General features: G+C 43.9%; 1 long non-coding RNA gene across 2 annotated transcripts in view; it reads left to right on the forward strand.

The window, feature by feature from the left end:
• The first annotated feature begins 2650 nt into the window (after positions 1 to 2650).
• The window catches only part of LOC123453763, a 68991-nt gene continuing 48487 nt past the window's right edge, over positions 2651 to 23154 (forward strand). For both annotated transcript variants that reach the window (XR_006632961.1, XR_006632960.1), the window contains exons 1-2: positions 2651 to 2701; positions 2820 to 2948. This is a non-coding gene — a long non-coding RNA (uncharacterized LOC123453763). The remainder of the gene's footprint in view (positions 2702 to 2819; positions 2949 to 23154) is intronic.

Consider the following 23154-nt stretch of genomic DNA (forward strand, 5'->3'; position numbering starts at 1 on the left):
TTAGCGGTTAAGTGCTTGCCTGTGAAGCCTAAGGACCCCGGTTCGAGGCTCAGTTCCCCAGGTCCCACGTTAGCCAGATGCACAAGGGGGCGCACACATCTGGAGTTTGTTTGCAGTGGCTGGAAGCCCTGGCTTGCCCATTCTCTCTCCCTCTATCTGTCTTTCTCTCTGTGTCTGTCACTCTTAAATAAATAAATAAATAAATAAATAAAATGAACAAAATCATCTCAGGATCTATCTAAGTTACTGTCTTCTCTTGGAGCTCCCGATCCCTAGATGAACATGTGAAAATTACAGGTTATCTTCCCAAATCTATTCTTTCCTTGTGATAGGATGGTGCTTAATATGTGGCGGCTCAGCTGAAGACTACATTTCCCAACTTACCCTCGAAGCTAAAGTTACCACATGAGTAGGCTTTGCCAAGTGGATGCAAGGGGACACAATGTACATTAATTCCTGGCCAGCTCCATAAAAACTCCACACTTACTCCCTCTGGTGAGCCAGGACATAGAAGTGGCTGCAATCCAACTTGGATGGTGCAGAAAAGGGTTATGCCCTAAGACAAGTATTCTCGAATTTTAACAAATATCAAAATGATGTAGAAGTTGTGGCAAAACAGACTTCTGGGCTCACACTTCACCCACCCTCCCCGTTCTGACTGATTGGGTCTAGCATTGCCATCTGACGATACCCTCTGCTAACAATCTCCCAAGGGAAGCTGATGGCACTGGTCTAAAGATAGACTTTTGAGAACCGCTGTCCTAAGGAGTGGCAGCAAAACAGGATAAAGGTCACCTAAAGTTCCACGAATGACGACATGGAGCCAAGTTTGCCTGGTTCCTGGAACACATATCTTGCACAGTTATATGAACAAAAATATAGCTTATATCTTCATTAGTCACTAAATTGTTTGGAGCTTTCTAAATGACAGGAACACACACCATCATCACAATTTCCTCTTATTTTCTGGCTCTGCCAATAGCTTCCTGAGAAAAGAAAATAGGTTTCCTCAGACTTTAAATGTCTGACACTGTCTCTTCTATTAGTTCACTTGATTGACAGTTAGGCTAAGTGTGAAATTCTGGGTTACAATCATTTCCTTCATTGTCAGGATTCTCTGTCTTCTATCAGAGAACTGTATTTTTATTTTTTATTATTATTATTTTTGGTTTTTAAAAGTAGGGTCTCATTCTAGCCCAGGTTGACCTGGAATTCACTATATAGTTTCAGGGCAGCCTCAAACTCATGGTAATCCTCCCACCTTGGCCTCCCAAGTGCTGGGATTAAAGGTGTGTGCCACCACATCTGGCTGGTATTTTTGTTTTTAAGTTTCTTCCTTAGAAGCTTAGATCTTTTTACTTCTAGTGATAAGAAATTATAGAATGTTTTGGGGCTATGCCCTTTCTCACTCACTGTGCTATGTGTCAACCTACTTCTCTTTAGACCCAGTATTATTTAGTAATTTTTAAAAAATACTTTTATTTATTTATTTATAAGCAGAGAGACAGAGATAAGATAGAGATAGAAAGAATGGGTGATCAGGGCCTCCAGCCACTGCAAATGAACTCTAGATACATGGGCCACTTTTTGTGCATTTGGCTTTATGTGGGTACTAGAGAATTGAATCAGGGTCATTAGGATTTGCAGGCAAGTGCCTTAACCACTTAGCCATCTCTCCAGCTCCTATTCTGTAATCTTTTTAAAGAAATGTTTAGTTTTTTAAATTTTTTTTTATTTGAGAGAGAGAGACAGAGAGGGAGAGAGGGAGGGAGAAAATGGGCGTGCCAGGGTCTCCAGCCGCTGCAAACAAACTCCAGACATATGTGCCCCCCTTGTGCATCTGGTTTATATGGGTTCTGGGAAAACAAACCTGGGTCCTTTGGCTTTTCAGGCAAGTGTCTTAACCACTAAGCCATCTCTACAACCCCTATTTAGTAATCTTTAATGATATTTAATTACTTATTTTTTTGAGACAGGGTCTCATTATATAGCCTCAACTGGCCTCAAACTCATGGTAGTTCTCTGCCTCCACCTTTGAAACACTGGGATTACAGATGTGAGCCACCATACCTGACCCAAATACTTTCACCCTCTTCCACCCAGATGCAGTCTGGGGATTGAACGTGGGGCTTTGAGTGCCGGCCAGAGCTCTATCACTGAGCCACAGCCCGAGCGTCTCACAGTCTCTTCTTGCCTGGTTCCTTGGTTGTGTCTTTCTGACATTTTCAAATTTTCTTATTCTCGACAAACAAGAACCATATACTTGCTCTACAGATTTTATTTCTCTAATTTATGTTTGTCTTACTTTCTAGGAGAGTTCTCAGCCATCTTTTAAAGATTGAGGCTTTTTTGTTAACTTCTTTTATACTTAAGTATTCAGAGTATTTTGTTGAATTTTTTATAGCCTATTCTTGTTTTAGAGATATAATCTCTTTTCTTTTTTGTAGACTTTTGCCAAATTTCTGGTGCTTTTTGATTTGTTTTATTGTTTAATGTTAGGGACTTCTCATAAATGTCTAGTGATCTTTCTCTCTGTGGAACAAGGGACAGTCTGTCAGCTGTTGGATGTCACCATAACTAATGTGGAGGATATTTCTTTGAGTGTGTGTGGGGGTATTCCCTGATATTTTTCCTTAGACCTTTCAGATTCTCATAGAAGAGACAGTTAACTTCCTGTCTAGGAGCAAGGAGAGATGCAGAGGTAAGTGTGTGTGGGCCTGGCTGTTTGCTTTCTGGGAACTGGGCCTGGAGTCCTACCTTCTAAGGAGATATATAATCTGTCATTTAAATCTCCTTCCATGATGCTCCTCCTGTCCCAGTGGTGAGTGCCTCACGCTCTTGATGTGGAGGCTGCTGGTCCGCCTCTCCAGAGAGCAACTTGTCTTTGGGGGCCGTGGAGCAGAGGGTCTGGAGAACCTAGCCGCTGCTGTTCAAGTATGCTGAAGATGGTAAGCCACGGCCCGGATGGCTTCCCCTGACCCACTAAGTCAGCTACCACTCATGGGCTTGCTTTGCAACTCTCAAACTTTTGTTCACATCTTTCTGCTGCTATCTCCTATTAGATTCTCATTAATATTGTGACTTTATGCTTCTTTAGTGAGTTTCAAAAGGGAAAAAGAATAAGTATCTGCCCATCTTTAACTTCAAGTTTCTATCTCTTTTAAGTAAAAATGAAAACAGTGAAATGTCTAAGGTACCCAAATTACCTTAGTAATTGCATTCGTGTGGCAGAATTGTATTTGTTTCTTTTCTCTATTTTCTGTAATGTATTTGTTGGTTTTGCATTATTTAACTTTAAAAATCTTTATTTTTATTTATTTATTTGAGAGAGAGAGAGAGAGAGAGAGAGAGAGAGAGAGAGAGAGAGAGGAAGGGAGATTGACAGAGAGAGGGAGAGAGAGAATGAGTGCGCCAGGACCTCCAGCCACTGCGAATGAACTCCAGATTCATGTGCCCCTTTATGCATCTGGTTTTCATGGGCCCTGGGGAATTGATATGAGGTCCTTTGGCTTTGCAGGCAAATGCCTTAACTGCTAAGCCATCTCTCCAGCCCCTAATTATTTTTTGATGCAGCCAATGATTCTTGCAGGAAACCTCCTCAAGGCAGTACCTCACAGGCATTTATACTATTAACCACTGAAAACAACCAAATTACCTAACAATAGGAAGGCTGTTAAATGCATTACACTATTCATGTAGTGGTGTCCTCTGGAACATTGGAACTGATTAATGATGTGTGAAATGTTCCTAAAATGTGGTAAGTTTAAAGACTATTACTAAAGCAGTATAAAAAGTATGACCCTTGCTGGGTGTGGTGGTGCATACCTTTAATCCCAGCACTCGGGAGGCAGAGGTAGGAGGATCGCCATGAGTTCAAGGCCACCCTGAGACTCTATAGTGAATTCCAGGTCAGTCTGGGCCAGAGTGAGACCCTACCTCGAAAAACCAAAAAGAAAAAAAAGAAGTATGACCCTTTAAGTGTGTATTCATATGTACATACATGTTGCATGTATGATAAATCATATGGAAATGATTTATGCTGTATTATGATTAGCATACTAACATTATTGAGTACTTGCCTGGTAGTGATTGGGGCCTCTTCTGTAGAACTTATGATGAGTTTTTTTTGAGGTGGGGTCTCACTCTAGCCCAGGGTGACCTAGAATTCACTCTGTAGCCCCAGGCTGGCCTTTAACTCACAGTGATCCTCCTACCTCAGCCAACCGAGGGTTGGGATTAGAAGCATGTACCATCACACCCAGCTTACTATGACAGTTTTTACAGATGAAGCAATGGTAGCTTGGAGAATTCATGTACTTGCCCAAGAACACACAGAACAGTGACTCACACTCAAGTCTGCTGATCTCCATTTATTTAACCATAATTATTATAGTCCAACATATTAAAAAGTTGGTGGTATTTTGAGTGACCTTTATTTACTTTCTCTGTGTGTTTGGGGAGTGAAGAAATAGAATACAGAAAGGTTGACCTTTGCTATAATGTTTTCTTTGCAATTAATCAGTGAAACACTGCCACTCTCCACATTAGTGTGGTTTTGTTTTGATCATCTGAGTTATAAACAATCTGTGTATAATACATGCTTAGGGACAGTAGTGCTTTTTTTTTGATCCAAGATTTTATTGTAATGAAGGAGAAGGAGAAAGAGGGAGAGAAAGAGAGAGGAGGGAGAGAGAAGGAAAAAAAGGGGAGAAAGGGGGCTGCATGCACCTGAGAGAGTTTCATGGGGAGAGGAGAAGGGCCTCTGGTGGTACGCGGAGGTTGGCTGGGTGGGTAGCCTTCTGTTCTCTTAGCCCAGAGGTGTCCTCAATCACCATACCAGAAGGCTGTCACCGAGTCCCAGACCTAGCATATTCAGGTGGTGGTGGTGGGGGTGGATAGAGAGCTCTGGGACTCTACCATTCCATAACTTTTGTTCATATGAAAATGAGCAGATGGGCTGGAGAGATGACTCAGTGGTTACAGGCATTCGCCTGCAGAGCCTAACGACTTTAGTTTGATTCCCAGTGCTCATGTAAAGCCAGATGCACAAAGTGGTTAATGCATCTGGAGTTTGCAGTGTCAGGAGGTCCTAGCACACTCATTCTTTCTTTCTCTCTCTCTCTCTTCTCAAATAAACAAGTAAGTAAACATACTTCTAAAAAGAACAGAGAGACAATTTCATAGGAAAAAATGATGGAGGGAGGTCTCATGAGGTGAAAGTGGTATGACTGTATCTCTAACTGCTTTGAGCTGAAATGGGCCATTATGCTGAGATAGAGGCTTCCCCATTTCAGAGTGTCTGAGCCAGAGACCCAAATCTGCATGATTGTGTCAGGAGGATGAGGAAGACCATGTGCATGCTGTGGTGGTCTGGTTCATCAAGTTAGCAGATGGCTAGAGAAAGGCCTATGAAGATAAGAATAGAAATGATTATTGAGGAAGTAACAACAGCTATTTCTGAAACCATTTTGGAATTGGATCTGCCAGAATGAATTGTGTAAGTGAAGTAGACAAATAAAAGATTGACTCATGGCATTGGAAAACAGAAAAATTTCAGCAAACGTGAGCCCTGGAATACAAAGGAATGACTTTATCTCAGAGGAAATGAACAAGGACTCTTGTATAGGTCTAGCTTAAAAGGAATATATCAAAAGAGCTAAAACAAGGGGTATCTCAGCTCCTCACAGAGGTGTCAAGCTATACACCAAAAAGATAATAACCTGGCTATTTTAAAAGAATAATATAGAGCTGAAAGGACAGCTTATCAGTTAAGGCATTTGTCTGCAAAGCCAAAGGACCCAGGTTCAATTCCCCAGGACCCACGTTAGCCAGATGTACAAGGTGGTGCATGCGTCTCGAGTTTGTTTGCAGTGGCTGGAGCCCTTGCACACCCATTCTCTCTTCCCCTCTCTCCATCTCTTTCTTCCTCTTTCTCTCTGTCAAATATATAAAAAAAGGATGATATAGCTCAAAATAATTTAGGCTTTGGATCTGTAATATTTAACTCTCCAAAATTGCTGGAATCCATTGTTGAAGTTCTGGTAACACAGGTGTGGTTTGTGGGAGCCTCAGGTTTTGATCCCTTTTTAGCCATACATTATGCCACCCTTTGTGCTCATGGCAAGCTGTTCTATCATGTTGCTAGAAGCCTACTCCTAGGGTCTGTAGCAGATGATGCTGGATAGGCAGGGAGGCAGCTCATCAGGAGAGAGATAATTAACAGAGCTATTAGGAAAGAAGCTCTTGGATCATATTAATCTATTAGCCATTATACACACACATATAACACACACACACACACACACACACACACACACATACACGCTTTCTACATATAATGGGAATTTATAGGTGACATATCATAGGACTATATTTCAGTTTGAAAATAATAACTAACAGCTAGTAGGTGAGGAAGCAAGAAGTGTTGTCTGTAGAAGTAAGGAAGAGGGCATTTCTACTTTGGTAAGAAGAGTTAACATAAGTAATCAAGCATGCTGGCTCATGCCTTTAATCCCAACACTTGGGAGGCAGAGGTAGGAAGATCACTGTGAATTTGAGGCCACCCTCAGACTATGTAGTGAATTCTAGGCCAGCTTGGGCTAGAGTGGGACTCTGCCTTGAAACTCCCCCCACCAAAAAAATAAATGAAAAGTTTTGTACATATAAATATTTGGTTTAGGCAAGGTAGGAAGTATAACAAGATTAATTATCAATGACACCTTAATTGAAATGGAAATTAGAGCCATTTTATATATCAAGCAACATTTGAAATATATTGGGCATTTAAAATTATTAAAACATGAAAAAATTTTAAGAAATCAACCAATTTTGAAAGCTTTAGTTTTTAGGTTTAAAAGTTCTTTATAATAGTCTTTAGTATAGGTGGCAAATGCCTTAACCACTAAGCCATCTCTCCAGCCCTAAAATCTTGATGATTAATTGAATCTCTAAGGTGATTTTTAAAAGCCAAATTAAAATTTGCATTTTTGTTTACCATTAGTAACATTTGCTTATTGTTGCAGTAAGCATGAACAAGCATTTTTCTTTTAAAGCCAAAAGCACGGATATGAATATATAATATATATAAACTTGTTTTTAGTAATTTAATCTCCTCTTAAATTATATCCATGTATATGTATATGAACATTTTAAAATAAAATTCTTGGGCTGGAGAGATCGTTTAGCAGTTAAGGCACTTTCCTGCAAAGCCAAAGGACCCAGGTTTGATTCCCCAGAATCCACGTAAGTCAGATGCACAAGGTGGCGCATGCGTCTGGAGTTAGTTTGCAGTGGCTAGAGGCCTTGGTGAGCCCATTCTCTATCTGTTCCCCCCTCAAATAAATAAATAAAAATAAAATTATAAAATCAAAATACTTAATGATGGGCTGAAGAGATGACTTAGCAGTTTAGGTGCTTGCCTGTAAAGCCAAGTGACCCAGGTTCGGTATCTCAGGACCCACGTAAGCCAGAGGGACAAGGTGGTACACGCATTTGAAGTTCATTTGCAGTAGCAGGAGACCCTGTTGCTCCCTTTCTCTCTCTCTCTCATTCTATCTGCCTCTTGCTTTCTCTCTCTCAAATACATTAAAAATAAAATATTTTTAAAAATGGTTAATGGCTATAGACTTAGTTGTGTCGTTTTGGACACATGAACATATGACAGTGGCTGGCCAGCCTTACATATACAACAAAGAACAGGCAGTTAAACAGCTATTTCAAGTAAAACTATGCCTCACTTCTTTGAAAGTTTATAGTATAAACTGAAGGGCTTGAGTTAAATTGTTATTTTTAATTTATATGAATAGTTATAGGCTGATATTATCATCTCAATGATATAGACAATGTGTATTCTCTCAGCTCTAAAATCTCAGTGATTTTGTGGCTTCTAGATTTATCATCTGTTAGCTTTTAACTCCCATTTTGATTAACTATTTCCTCTGTAGCACTAAGTAATCTTTAATCCAAAATCATTATTTTCAAAGGTGTAACTATTAGAAAGCTTTCATCTTAAAGACAGGGTAGCTGCTCACAGTTTGGATTTAAAAGTGACACTTTATCTGGGTGTGGAGACCCATGCCTTTAATCCCAGCACTCGAGAGGCAGATGTAGGATTGCTGTGAGTTCAAGGCCAGCCTAAGAGGACATAGTAAATTCCAGGTCAGCCTGGGCCAGTGCAAGACCCTACCTCGAAAAAAAAAAAAAAAAATCAAAAAACAAAACAAAAAAAAAAAAAAGAGGAAAAGAAAAGAAAAAGTGAACATTGCTTTTCTTTGCCTCTCTGAAGACTCCATCATGATGGCAATGTGGAAGGGGCCTGCATGTTTGGGGAAAGTGTTCCATGGAGTAACTTCCTCTGTGGCCATAAAGGATCATCCACATAGCTTTTGCCATCACAGCCAGTAAATGTGGACCCACCCAGGGGGAGCACCCAGTTCCCATCGTAGCATGTGCGATCATGTGTTACTCATCACCGACAGATTTCTCTGGGAAAGGAAGTTGTGAAGGTGGTGCTTAAGAGTCCTGAAGGAGGGGCTGGAGAGATGGCTGAGCAGTTAAGCGCTTGCCTGTGAAGCCTAAGGACTCCAGTTTGAGGCTTGATTCCCCAGGACCCACGTTAGCCAGATGCATAAGGGGGTGCAAGCATCTGGAGTTTGTTTGCAGTGGCTGGAGGCCCTGGTGCACCCATTCTCTCTCTTATTTCTCTCAAAAAATAATTTTTTTAAAAAAGAGTCCTGAAGGAGAGGCCCAGTGGAATGGGAATTAAGCCAACCTGGCCACAGTTTAGAAGTGAGAGAGAGAGAGAGAGAGAGAGAGAGAGAGAGAGAGAGAGAGAGGGAGAGGTCACCATTTGCCATCATGAAAGATTGCTGTAGCAAGAGACCCATTCTACGGGTCCTAACTCTGGGGCTGCCCAGCTCCAGGAGGGTCTCGAGCAGGTTTGGGGCCAAGGAGGCCCCAGACTTCTGTACAGTAGGGAGAGCATGAGAGGAAAGTCCGGGAGGGGGAATGTTGTAAGCCCTAAGCTCTAGAAATGAATCAGGAAGAGAGAAGTAGGGTCATTGTGTCTCTTTTCGATCCTGCAAGTGTGAGTCAAAGTCACATGGAAAACAACCACCTATTAGAGATCAAGTGTCTTTGCATCTCTATTGGGTTCAGAGCAAGAGGTCCTGGACTTCTTCAAGAGGGACTCACCTGACTCAACATTGAGATTTCCCCAACCACAGGTGTCCCAGCCATCTGATTCAAAATGGAGTTAGTGTTGAATTTAGGAGAAGCCCTGGCAAAGGCAGAAAGAAAGACAAAAAGAGAAGTGGAGGCCAAGAGGGCAGTCAGTCTTGGTGATACCTCAATCTGAGTCATGGTACCCCATATCAAGGTTCACAAGAGAGAACAGTTTCTTAGTCACAAGGTCTGATTTAACATAAGGATAGACTAGTGTGATCCAAAAAGGGAGGGAAGCCTTTTTTTTTTTTTTTTAAATCTATTTATTTGCAGGGAGTGAGAGAGATAGGATGAGAATAGGTATGCCAGGACCTTCTGCCACTGCAAATGAACTTCAGACACAAGTGACACTTTGTGCAACTGGCTTTACATGGGTACTGAGGAATCAAACCCAGGGTATCAGGCTTTGCAAGCAAGTGCCTTAACTGCCAGGCCATCTCTCCACCTCAGAGGGAAGTTCTGGATCAGAGAACTCAGACAATGTCTTGGATCTAAGATTTTATAACAGGGAAAAAGGGAGAAGGTGAGGAGGGGAAGGGGGAGAAAGAGGGAGGGAAAAGTATACAGAGAGAAAAGAGAGGAGAAAAGAAAGGAATGCATGCACCTGGAGCAGAACAATACAGCTTCTGCACTTATCACAGACCATTAGATGATAAGTCAGTGGAGGGCACAAGCTCTCTCCTCTTAAGTCAGATTTCATTAGAAACCAAACCCTGTGATGAAAAGTCAGAGCATCAAAAAGAGTTCTTTAACTGCTGAGCCATCTTCCCAGCCCAAGGCCAACATCTTTCGAATAAAAATCCGTTGATTAAAGATCCAGAATGTAGAGTTTCTTATAGTAGAATGTGGCCTTCCTCCACTTCTTTTGTTGCCCATACTTTTCCATTATACCCAGTGCAGAGCGGTTTATGAGTTCTCCCAGAAATAATCTGAGGAACATCCCTAAAAGTTGGTTCTGGAACCTTGTGGAACTAGGTTTATTGTCTCTCATGCTGCAGTCAAAGGCAGGCTATGAGCCTCAGAGGTATCTGTACCCATCATCTTCTCAACAACTGATGTGGGTCCCAGCAGAATCTAATTAAAGGTCCTTCTTGATTTATAGTCTCCCCAACACCCACCCCAGCTTCACCCTGTGCTGCCTGAGCTCCATCACTACGGTGAAGCAGGTGTTTGATATTGTTTTGCTATAAAACTAAATGGGCTTATGGCCCTCAGAGATAATGTATTTGTGAGGCAGGGTATTTATGAAACGAGTCAAGATAGTCTGGTTTGGCCCCAATCCTCCTTTGCTAAGCTCCACACATTAAAAACTGTTTTTTTTTTTATTTCTTTACTTTTTTTCTCCTTAATGTTCTTTCTGCAATCATTGTCTTTGATTAATATCCTTGTGTTCTCTGAGCCTCAGAAAGTGGTTTAGTTTTCCTAGGACACTTTAATAATCACATGATTTACAGAGCAATTCATTGGAGCCAGGGGGCAATGTAATATAACGAAGCATTTTTTCACAGGGAATCTGGAGGCTCCGGAACTTTCACAAATGCAGAAGCACTGATTGGAAACACCGAGGTGCTGATGATGCAGGGCCCAGGGTGGGCTCGCTGAAAGAACGGAAGGCACAGCTTTCTAAAGGTCATTTTGAATAACCAGACAGGGAGGCCTACTAACCCCACGAGAGAACCCGAGACCACTGTGGAAAGCAGGCAGGGGTGCAGTGGGGCCCTCCTCTCTGAGATTCTCACGTGAGACACTGGTGGTATCACTTAGCCATATCAACTATACACAGCATTTAGTTGGTACTACTGTCTTCCACCAGCACTGGGCTCAATACAGCTTCACAGATGACTCCTATAATCCAGCACTATGGAGCAGACCGCAATTATAGATCGATGTGGCTCACTGATGTTTACTGGTGGTATTGTGCAAGGCACATGGCCTTTTCCCTCTGCAGGGCAAACACATTTCCCATTTTGAAACAACTTTTTTTTAAAAAATATTTTAAAAAATTATTTATTTATTTATTTGAGAGCGACAGACACAGAGAGAAAGACAGATAGAGGAGAGAGAGAGAATGGGCGCGCCAGGGCTTCCAGCCTCTGCAAACGAACTCCAGACGCGTGCGCCCCCTTGTGCATCTGGCTAATGTGGGACCTGGGGAACCGAGCCTCGAACCGGGGTCCTTAGGCTTCACAGGCAAGCGCCATCTCTCCAGCCCTTGAAACAACTTTTTGTTCATTTTTATTTATTTATTTGAGAGTGACAGAGGGGGGGAGGAGGAAGAGAAAGAAAGAGAGAGAGAGAGACAGAGGGAGAGAGAATAGGCACGCCAGGGCTTCCAGCCACTGCAAACGAACTCCAGATGTGTGCACCCCCTTGTGCATCTGGCTAATGTGGGTCCTGGGGAATGGAGCCTCGAACTGGGGCCTTTAAGCTTCACAGGCAAGTGCTTAACCACTAAGCCATCTCTCCAGCCCACATTTCCATTTTAGAGTTGGTTTTCAAACCATGGAGAGATTTTTGAAGGAAGTTCTGCTTGTCAGGAACCGTTAGCTAAAGGAGTAGCTGGCTGCCTGGTAGCAGACACACAGGAACGAGGCTTCTCATGGCCTCCTGAATGGCTGGGTAGCTCCATGCAAGGGAGGCGTGCTCCTTAGCCCTGCAAGGGGCAGTAGTTGGCCTCTAAGCTTCCAACTATTTTAAAAACTCCTTTTTATTTCAAGGTAGGGTCTCACTCTAGTCCAGGCTGACCTGGACACTGTTTAGTCCCAGGGCTGGCCTTGAACTCACAGAGATCCTCCTACCTCTGCCTCCCAAGTGCTGGGATTAAAGGCGTGCATCACCACGCCTGGGCTCCAACTTTCTAAAAAAGTAATTTCATTAGGTACTTTAATGTATGAACATACTATTAATTGGTCATATTCCCCTATGCTTATCCTCTTTTGCCCCCTTTCTACTGCCCCCATTGCACTGAGGACCCTTCTCAGTGGGGCAGTGGTATCCCCGTGGGGTTCTAAATCGGTCTGTCCATGCTGGGAGGACAGTGCCGCACAGTACAGCTTCCTACTTTGTTTAAAGTGATAACGTTTTTAAAAAAGTTCCTTTCCTTGTACTTGTGTGGTAAAAGACCACAGGGCCTCTGGGGCTACAGTGGATGCCAGGTGCTTACACCACTTTTTGCATCCTGCTTTGGAATTGAACCCGGACTGAGCCAGTTGGTTTTGCAAATAATCCCCATCTTCATTTTCCAGCTGGGATAAGCAGCTGCCTATGGAGTTTTGCTCCAAACTTGAGGGGTGATTCATCTGATCGTTTTTTTTTATTTTCTCCTTGCTGACTCCTCAAATTCCCAGACTATAAAAAGGAGTATTTGAGGAGGGCTTCTAAGTCAATCAGTCAGTGAATAACTCTTGATTAAACAACCACCATGTGTCTAGCATCAGGCTTGATCCTGCGGTCCCTTACAAATAAAAAGAAGACATATGGTCCATTCTCAAAAGTCTACTTGGAGAAGTCATATAAGCCCATGTAATAAAGCAAATGGTCCAGTGCTGAACTGCACAGGGCTGTGTCCCAGTGCGGCTGAAGTTGCTGGGTCCTCTGGAGGTCAAAGACAGGCATTATGAATTTATAGTTTCCTACATTGTGATACATTTGGAAAAACAAGTGCGGAGAAACTCATGGCTTGAATTGTCTTTCCTTCTGGCTATCTAATGAAAGTGTATAGAACGGCATGCTCACCAGAAGTTTTGTCGTGTGCTTAGCCATTCTTCAGAATGGCCCAGGACACTTTCCTTCTGGTAGTCACTCTTGTATGGCTCTTACATCATGCCAGAGTTGGATGATATGCCATCTCTGAGAATAGGTTATTGTGCTAGTTTGAATTGGATGGCCCCCATAAGCATGGGTTTTGAATGCTTGGTGCCCAGTTGGTGGCAATTTGGGAGGTGGAGCCTTGATGGGGGTGGTCTGTCATAGGAGGTGGACCTTGAGGTTTATTGTGCCCCAGCTTGCCAGTGTCAGTCACTCTCTCGCTGCTACTTTCCATCTGTTGTGGCAAAAGGGATGCCCAGCCTCTGCTCGATCAACTTTCCCTGCAAACATGAAGCTTCCCTCCAAGCCTGTAAGTAAAAATGAATCCTTTCCTCCTGTTGCAGTGAGGTTCGCAATGCTGGCAGAAGTCACCTGATCAAGAGCAGCTTGTGGGAAAAAGGATTTATTTTGGCTTACAGATTTGAGGGGAAGCTCCATGATGTCAGGGAAAACGATTTCATGAGCAGAGGGTGGACATCGCCCTTTGGCCAACATAAGGTGAACAATAGCAACAGGAGAGTGTGCCAAACACTGGCATGGGGAAACTGGCTATGACACCCATAAGGCCGCCTCCAACAATACACTTCCTCCAGGAGCGGTTAATCCCCAAATCTCCATCAGCTGGGAACCTAGCATTCAAGCCACCTGAGTTTATGGGGGACACCTGGGCCAAACCACCACACCTCCCATCAACTGCTTTCGGTTTTGAAGTGGCTCCTCCAGTTCAGCCAAAGCCTTCAGATGAATGAAGCCCTGGCCAACAGCTTGATTGCCACTTCACAGATACCCTGAGCTAGAACCTCTGGACAAAGCCGTCCCTGCATTCTTAAAAAATCCTCAAAAAAGGATTATGTCATATGACATAATTCCTGCCAGTAGTTTGAAGCCACTGTCACTGGTCTGCTGCTCTCTTGTGGACCAGACCTGCCTCGGCTTCCATCTCGTGCTCAGGCTATGCTCTGCTCCCCGAGGATTAATAGTCAGGACATCTTCCTGAAAAGCACTTCTGCTTGGGATCAAAGTCATGCCAGTTCTTTCCTTCCTTCCTTCCTTCCTTTCCTTTTTTTCTTTTTGGACAAGTTTCATATATGTATAGAATGTATTTGTATTATAATCCCCTCCCATTACCTTACTTTTCCCCTCCCCATGTACTCATTCCCCTTCCACTGAATCCATCCTTTTTTCCAACTAGTTCCCCATCCCCTCTCATGTCTTGTTGTTGCCCTTCTCCAGCTTCCATGATAATATGTCGATGGGCCCAATATTGCGCAGGTCTTGTGCAGGTAATGACAGTCACCATGAAATCATAAATGCAATGGTCACCTTATGTCCAAAAGACAGCATCTCAAAGCACTGCTCTCTGTACTCTGACCATTCTCTCCACTTCCTCTTTCCTTGCAGGACGTGATCGAGATGCCTTGTGGAGTGCTGAGCACTCTACAGTCAGTTCTTCCTAGCACTGATCAGTTTCAAGTCTCCCCAGTATTCACCACCTTCTGCCAAAGGAAGCTTCTCTGACATGAGCACAAACATAACTATTTAGAAGGCAACTTGATGGGCACCATTTATCAATTTAGCCAAACAACAGTGGCAACATCCCCTCTAGGACCTATGACCTCCCCAGCCATTGGCTTTTGATTATGTTTTCGGTAACAGGGCAACTTCCTTCTTGTGGGGCAGGCATCAAATCCAATCAGAGAGCAGTTGGTTACCCCATAACAATCATGTACCAGTGGGCATGTCTTACCCCTTTTTCCCCCATTGTAGCACTTTCAAGTGCTGGGTTTTCAACAGTTAAGAGATTTATCCTGGCTGTGGGTGGCTCCAAACAGTGTCACTGAGAACATACAAGCTTGAGTCTTCAGCCCGTTGCTTTGATGTGGTTTGTGAAAGCCAGCTGGATAAATAAAACATTTGCAAAGGAACAGTGACTCCACCTTTCTCACAGTTGGGGACGCAGGAGCACAAGGTGCTCATCCACAGGCCTTTCCATAGCATTTGAAGCTGAGACAATGGTTTGGATTGGAGTCTTGAAGGTGTCCACACGCAGTACAGGGAAATCCGGCCATTAGCAGAACTTGCTGGACGTAGTTTTCCTCTGGCTGAAACTGAGTGCTGATGATGTTCTCAGAATGGTGGACTGTGTCGGGGCTTGATAATCTGAGAGGGCAGCAAAGACGCAGGCAGGGAAACCCAGTGTACCATGGTGGAGAGAAAAGAGCAATGCCTCAGTATCACAGGCCCTCAGCCCTTGTGACAACTGCAGCTCTGCGCCTCCCCTGCAACGCAGGACATAGCTGGTAAAGGCGTCTCTTCTGCCTCGCCGGAAGGAGAGTGTTAGCGCAATGCAGCGAGAGCCAGCCCAGAACTGCAGCTAGCAGCCTGAGGGGTTCTTCTAGATACAAGGTAAGTCTATAACAAGGAAGTCTTCCACACCCTTCCTCCATCATAAGCCGGGCCAAGCAATTTAGCGAAGAATGGTATTTTTCCCTCTCTGATTCTAGAAAGCCCAAGACCTATAGTAGAGAAAATGATTAATTTTGGAAGATATAACCCCATCTATTAAATTAATTTTTCTGTTTGCAAAAGCAGAAAGTGTGAAGAAATTAAGGTATAAGAACAAAGGACTCCTCTTTGATTACCTTCATATTCATGTCAGGGGAGGTTTTCTGATTGCAAACAATAAAAACCAAGTATAGGACTGGAGAGATGACTTAGCAGTTAAGGTGCTTGCCTGCAAAGCCTAAGGACTCATGTCTACTCTCCAGGTCCCACATAAGCCAGACGCACAGTGTCACAAGCATGCAGTGTTGCACATGCGCACAATGAGCCACAAACGTCTGGAGGTCAATTGCAGTGGCTGGAGGCCCTAGCGCACCAATTCTCCCTCTTACTCGCTCGCTCGCTTGCTGGCTCACTCTCTCTTGCAAAAAAAAAAAAAAAAAAAAAAAAAAGTATAGCTAAAACAAAAAGCTAGTTAATTATAAAGATTTTGGCCAGGTACTATGCTGGAATGAATGCACTTGGAAGTTTGTTTTTTTCTGTTTGATTATGTCATTTTTCTGAAATATTTTCAAAGTTAAAAAATACTTCCAATCCTAGTATAATACCTGCTTTTTTTGACGTTATTTTTTTGTTTTTGTTTTTTCAAGGTAGGGTCTCACTCTAGCCCAGGCTGACCTAGAATTCACTCTGTATTCTCAGGGTGGCCTTGAACTCACTGTGATCCTCCTACCTCTGTGTCCCGAGTGCTGGGATTAAAGGTGTGTGCCACCATGCCCGGCTAATTTGAAGTGTTTGAGTGGAAGTTGTGTCATGACAGCCTTTCCCCTCCCTTCAATATTGCAGTGTATAATTTCTGCATAAGGATATTCTCCTGTATAACAATATGTGACCCTTAACACCCGTGGAACACATTAGATATAGTATGTAAACAGCACATGTTGATACCATCCTGTCTCTCCTCCCTGCCCCTTTTCTGAAGAGGCCTTCCTTGTTGGGGATGTAGGTCAACCCCATGGGAATTGTGGGTCATGCATTATTATAAGAGGGGGGAGAGGCAATGTCTCTGTGCAAAATGTCCCGACTTGTGGCTCTAACAATCTTTCCACCCCCTCTTCTGCAAAATTCACTGAGCCATGCTGGGAGCATTTTAAGTCCACTTCAGTGATGGGCGCTTAGGAACATCTATATCTCTGGTTTGGCAGGTGTTGCGTGTCCTCAGTATCTTTCTCCATCACTCTTGTGCTGATATCAGATTCACTGAGAAAGCAGCATTCTTGCTCATTTCCCCAATTCCTCTGGAGCTAGAGTGGAGTGCACTGGGTTTTTGTTGTTGTTGTTTGTTTGTTTGTTTTGTTTTTTTGAGGTAGGGTCTCACTCTGGTCCAGGCTGACCTGGAATTAACTCTGTCGTTTCAGGGTGGCCTTGAACTCATGGCAATCCTCCTACCTCTGCCTCCCGAGTGCTGGGATTAAAGGCGTGCGCCACCACGCCTGGCTCGCACTGGGTTGTTTAACTTCTCGGGTCCAGCTCCCATCTTGAAAAGAAAAGTAGATTCTCCAATGGAGAGTGAAGTCAGCACCAATTAAGTGGGATAACCATTATTAATTTAGAAAGAATTAAAAGGGTACAGACCCTCTTATAGTCTAAGGTTAGTAGGAGCTTGACAATGGAAAGTGGCATCATTATCTGGATATGATTCTGACTTGTTTCCCAGTTCCAGATATGGTTTCCTTTCCACTGAGTGGATCTGCTAACTGTTGGTTATTCACCCTGGCTGTGTGCCACTGTTGCACTTGTGTGAGTATCATGCCAATTTGTTTGCTTCTGAGTTGCTTAGACTTTGAGTTGCTTGGATAGATGTTGGCCACTTTTCCCTGGTAGCTCATGTAGTGCCTTGCCCTTGTAAGTTTTTGTGTTTATGAATGTGTCTGGATTCAAAGTTAACTGTCTTACTTTTAGGGTACATTGTGTATATGAATGGAAGTTGTCAATAAAAAGTTAAAAAATAAAAGAAAATAGAAGAGTGGCTGTCAGGGCCTGATTATATTTATCAGAAAATAAATGAATATAAATGTACATATGCTGGTGGTTTAAATATGGAATGCCCCCCATGGCCTCATGCGCTTGAATGCTTGCTCCGCAACTGGTGGTACTCTTTAAAAGGGTTGTGGAGCCTTTGGGAAGTAGGCTTACCAGGTGAGGTATGTCACTGGAAGTGGGTTTTGGGTGTTATAGCTCAGCCCTGCTTGCTGCACTGAGTGCACTCTGTTTCCTCTATGCCTATGTGGAGGTGTGATGTCCGGCTGTCTGCTCCTGCCATGCTCCTCCTGCCATAATGAAACTTCCCCTTGAGACTTAAAATGGAACTAAACCCTTTTCTTCTGTAATCTGCTTCTGGTAGGCATTTTCTCCCAGCAATGAGGAGGTGACTTCTACCCAGTTATAAAAGGTCACCCAACATGTATTAGCTACTGCTCCATGAAAATGGGATATACTCCTGTATCTATGATAAGTAATAAAGTATCTCATGATTTTTTTTCAAGGAAAGCTAGGCATGGTAGAGCATGCCTTTAATCCCAGCACTTGAGAGGCAGAGGTAGGAGGATCACCATGAGTTCAAGGCCACCCTCAGACTACATAGTGAATTCCAGGTCAGCCTGGGCTATAGCAAGACCCTACCTTAAAAAACTAAAAAACGAAAAAAGAATAGAGAATCAAAAGTAGGCTAATGCTTAACAACAGACTAGTCAGGTATGGTAGTGCACATTTGTAATTTTAACACTTAGGATGCTGAATAAGGAGGATTTTGAGTTCAAGGCCGACTTTTTGGCCTACATAGTAAGAACCTGTCTCCCTCCCCCTAAATCCAACCAAAACGAAACACAAAAGCCAAACCCATTCAGGTGTCATCACTTTTGTGTGCTCTTCCCAGGAAAATGATTTTCAAATTTTGGTGTTGATAATAGTCATCCAAAAAACTTAAAGTGTATCTTCCTGGGCCTTGTTCACTGAGATTCTGACTGTCAGTTCCTGGTGATGCCGTGGAATCTACATTTTTTGTTGTTTTGTTAAAGGAATCTTTTTTAAAAAATTGTATTTATTTATTTGCAAGCAGAGAGAGAGAGAGGAGTGGCAGACAGAGAGAATGGGCACACTAATGCCACCAGCCACTGAAAATAAACTCCAAACACATGTACCACTTTATGCATCTGGCTTTACATGGGTTCTAGGGAACTGAACTCTGGTCATGAGGCTCTGTGGGTAAGTGCGTTAACCACTGAGAAATCACTCCAGGCCAGAATCTACATTTTAAAAATAGTTTTATATTTATTTATTTGAGAGAGAGCAATAAATAGGGAGAGAGAGAGAAAAAAAAATTAATGGGCACACCAGGGCTTCCATCCACTGCAAATGAACTCCAGATGTGTATGTCCCTTTGTGCATCTGGCCTTACATGGGTCCTGGGGAATTGATAGCTGCTAATTCAACTCTCCAGCCCCTTCAATTTTTTTAAAGTATTTTTATTAGGTCCATGCACAGTCAAGATGGTCCATCTCCTATGAACCCATAAGCCACAGAATCATAGAATATTTCTGTTAGGCCCTTACCATATCCTCTGGCCTCTGGCTTTGTACCTGGGAAAGGTTACACCTCAGGTGCTTGATGTCCTCATACAGCACCATGTGTGTACATAAGGCACTTCACATGTGTACTTATTAAGTGATTTTCCATCTCACAGGCATGATTTCCAATGGTTTGTACACTGTTCTGATTATCTACAAGTGAACGTGCCACATTGAAATGGAAGGCGTGCCCAGGTTGGGTCTGGTTGGGTTTAGAGAGTACTGGAGACCCTCAGAACTTGCTGGATGAAGGTGGCTGGTGGTTGTGGGAGTTTGGGGAAGAGAAGGAGATAAAATTTATCCACAGAAATAACCCAACTCCTGAAACACCAAAAAAGATAGAAAGGGGGGTAGCCGGTGACCATGTAAGTCCAGGAAATCCCCAGACACGGCCCTGGCTTTTCTGAAGTCTTTAAAACAGCTACTCGGCGGGGCAGGCAGACAAGCTCAGGCAGCTTCTCAACCAAGCGCAGGGCCGTTTGTGAGGAAACAAGAACACAGTAATCCTGGCTGGCAGAGCAGCCCTGAGGAAATCCAGAAGCCTGGCTCCCAGTCACCCTTATTTCCCATCTGCCAAGTGTTTGCTGGCACCACACTGGTGTTAATGAAAGGAAGTGTGTGTGCCTTGGGCCCCCGCACCCTGGCCTCAAACATCATTCTTTCCAGGGGTCGCCACCGCAGCGCTGCCACCCGTCGAATCAATTAGGCTCCTTCCCAAAAGTTAGGCTGCTGTTCCAAGCCCAGAGGTGGAACAAATCCCCTATTGCTAGAGCTGGGGGGCTCACACGGCCACATTGTGGCTCACCTTGATCCTAGGTCTGGGAGTTCCCAAGTCTGCTTTGAATATGGCCTGAGGAAATGACGAGAAAAGTCATTCATGAGGGAACCCAGTAGCTTGACAGACACAAGGCTACCAAGGATCTGCGCCTATAGCTCATCAGCACTTGACTGTAAGGTTTGTACTTTATCTGAGCCTGATCTTATAAATGACATTTTATGATGCTAGAGGTAAGGTGCCCCAAGCTCACATGGATAAGCTTTCTCACCTAGGATTTGGTTTAAAAGGACACCTGAAGTCTAACTGACTTCACTAAAATAGCACCAGGAGCTGGGTGTGCTGGCATACTCGGCTCCTCGCGAGGCTGAGGCAGAAGGACTGTGAGCTCCAGGCCAGCCTGTGACTGCTACCAAGACAAACAAACAAGATGAGAGGCATCATCTAACTGCGGGTGGTTGCCATGCCAGCAGAGGGAACTGGGAGCTCCAGCAAGGTCTGGAGTGTGTTGAAATGGGACCAGGACTGGCATCAAGCTGCCTTGTCTGGTCAGAGGAGCTGGCCCTTGGGTGTTCACTGACAGCTCCCATAACATTCCGTTTGGGCAGATCATTCCCATTCTCATGATGTCTTGACACTCACAGAGCCTTGGCAACCTCTGCTTCTGGAAACATGTCTAACTCTTAATCACAGCCCTATAGTGGAACCAAGATTGGTGTCCCAAGCTATAGATGAAGAAACTAAGAGCGTATCAGTTACGGTTCTCTAGCAGGGCAAAAACAAGAGAATGTGCGTTGTAAAGGAGATTTATTAGATTGGCTTCCAGGATATAGACTGGGCAGTCCAACGGTAGCTGCCTGCAGGGAGGAGAGCGTGAGAAGTCAGTAGCTGCTCTGTCGTCAGGGCTGATAATTCAGCAGTCCCAATCTGGTACAAAAGGCCTGGAGGATTCCCAGAGAACCGCTTACCTCCAGTCCACATTGGAAGGTTCTTGAAACTAAATTCCACTGTCCAGTGAGCAGGGCAGCCAGGCAAAAGGCCCTGTGTTCTCTTGGAACTGCTGTGAGGTCTTGAATGCAACCAGAGCTTTGTGTCTGGAAGACAGCATTCCAAAGCACGTTCCCCAGTCCTTTGGCTCTCACATTCTTTCTGCCACCTCTTCCGCAGTGTTCCCTGAGCTTTGGAGAGGCGATAGAGATGACTCATTTAATGAACAATTAACTGTCACTTCTTCTCAGCGCTTTGTTGCATTTTTGAACCTCCCCAGTAGTTATACCACCATCTGAAAAGAGAAGCTTCTCTAACCAACAGTGAGAGCAGTACTGAGATATGGGCAGAAACATACATATTTAGAAGGCAATTTGGTGGGTATACTGCATCCATTTAGCAAAATAACAGGAGTAGCTTCCTCCCTAGGGTATAAGCAAGCACTTTTAGCTGCTGAGCCACCTCCCAGCTACTTGGAGTTATTTATTTATTTATTTTTTTTTTTAATTTTTTTTTTATTTGGGAGCGACAGACACAGAGAGAAAGACAGATAGAGGAGAGAGAGAGAATGGGCGCGCCAGGGCTTCCAGCCTCTGCAAATGAACTCCAGACGCATGCGCCCCCCTTGTGCATCTGGCTAACGTGGGACCTGGGGAACCGAGCCTCGAACCGGGGTCCTTAGGCTTCACAGGCAAGCGCTTACCTGCTAAGCCATCTCTCCAGCCCCATTATTTATTTATTTTTTTAATAGTCCACCACCAGAAAGGCCACTCACTCTGGGGAAAGAACTTTCTCCCTCCATCAATCCCTCTTGGAAATAGCCCATAGACTCATCTAGGAGACATTTCTCTTACTTGACTCCTAATCTGGTCAAGTTGATAATCGAATTTCACCTTCACACAGAGGCAGATGGTAGATCCAGACTTCAATCCCTGCTCCTTGGAGTCCAAGGCCAGAATGCTTTCTGCTAAGAACCACTGTCCTGCCGGGTGCTTTAGACAGTTCATTGACATCACATTTTTCTGGACTTGGTGTACTTTAGTATCTGAAAGGATTCTAACCTTCTCTCCTTTCCTCCTTGATGATCTTCACATAGGAGAAACTTCCAATAATGGCCTTGAAATAACATCAAGTGTCGCTGGGAGGTATTACTGAGGGAAAGTTACCCCTAAACTTGGGCCACAAAGCCAGTTACTTTGAGTCATTCTTGCCCTGAAAAGAGAAAAGGCAATGTATAAATCCACCAACCAGGAGGCTGTCTCTGACTCCCATGATGCTCTGTGTGCAAGTTTTGGCCCTTTTTTACTGGCCTCTGCAGCCCCAATGCAAAATCAACTTAAAAATTAAATGAGAATGTGAATGAATGAAAGAAGACAAGCTTGGAAGGGACACCTTTTTTTTTTTAAGGTTTTATTTTTATTTATTTGAGAGAAAGAAAAAGGAGAGAGAGAGAGAGAGAGAGAGAGAGAGAGAGAGAGAACAGGTACACCAGGGCCTCCAGTGGCTGTGAATGAACTCCAGATGCATGCCCCCCCTTGTGCATCTGACTTACGTGGGTCCAGCGGAATTGAACCTGGGTCCTTCGGATTTGCAGGCAAGCACCTTAACCTCTAAGCCATCTCTGTAGCCCAGGACACCTTTTTTTTTTTTTTTTTTTTTTTTTTATAACCAGTAGTTGAAGGAAATGTAGGAACAAACAGCCTGGACATTCTTCCCAGTGGTTCTACATCCGGGAAGGCAGCCGTGGGCAAATATGGGATGGAGCTCCTGCCGGGGCTGGGTGAGATTCCTGGAAATGAGATCAGCCACGGATTGCTAAAGCAGTCTGGCCGGCAGGCCCAGGCTCTCTCAGCCAGCAGAACTTGAGAACCACTGTAGGAAAATACAGTGCGGTGCACACTGGCTGCGTCTCTTCCTCTCCTGAAGTCTTCTGGGGACAAGTTCTGGTTCACAGACGAACCACCAACACTCTGCTGTGAGATTTGCTACTGTAGGAGGAGGCTGGGTTGCGCACTTCTTGCCACCTAAGGAAACAGGAATTGGAAATTGCAGTCCCGTTTGCCAACCCTACCTCAAAACAGCCATTGTGCTAGAGGACGGAATTAAGGCCCTCAAGGAGCCAGCATAAAGGACTGCATTGTTCCTTTGACGGAGCCGAACCCTGCACCATGTACCTCAGGCAGGCTTCCTGTGGGTGCCAAAGAAGAGTACAGAGGTCTCCTTCTACAGGCTCCT

Source organism: Jaculus jaculus, chromosome 12 (genome assembly GCF_020740685.1).
Source record: "Jaculus jaculus isolate mJacJac1 chromosome 12, mJacJac1.mat.Y.cur, whole genome shotgun sequence".
Classification (NCBI taxonomy): Eukaryota; Metazoa; Chordata; class Mammalia; order Rodentia; family Dipodidae; genus Jaculus; species Jaculus jaculus.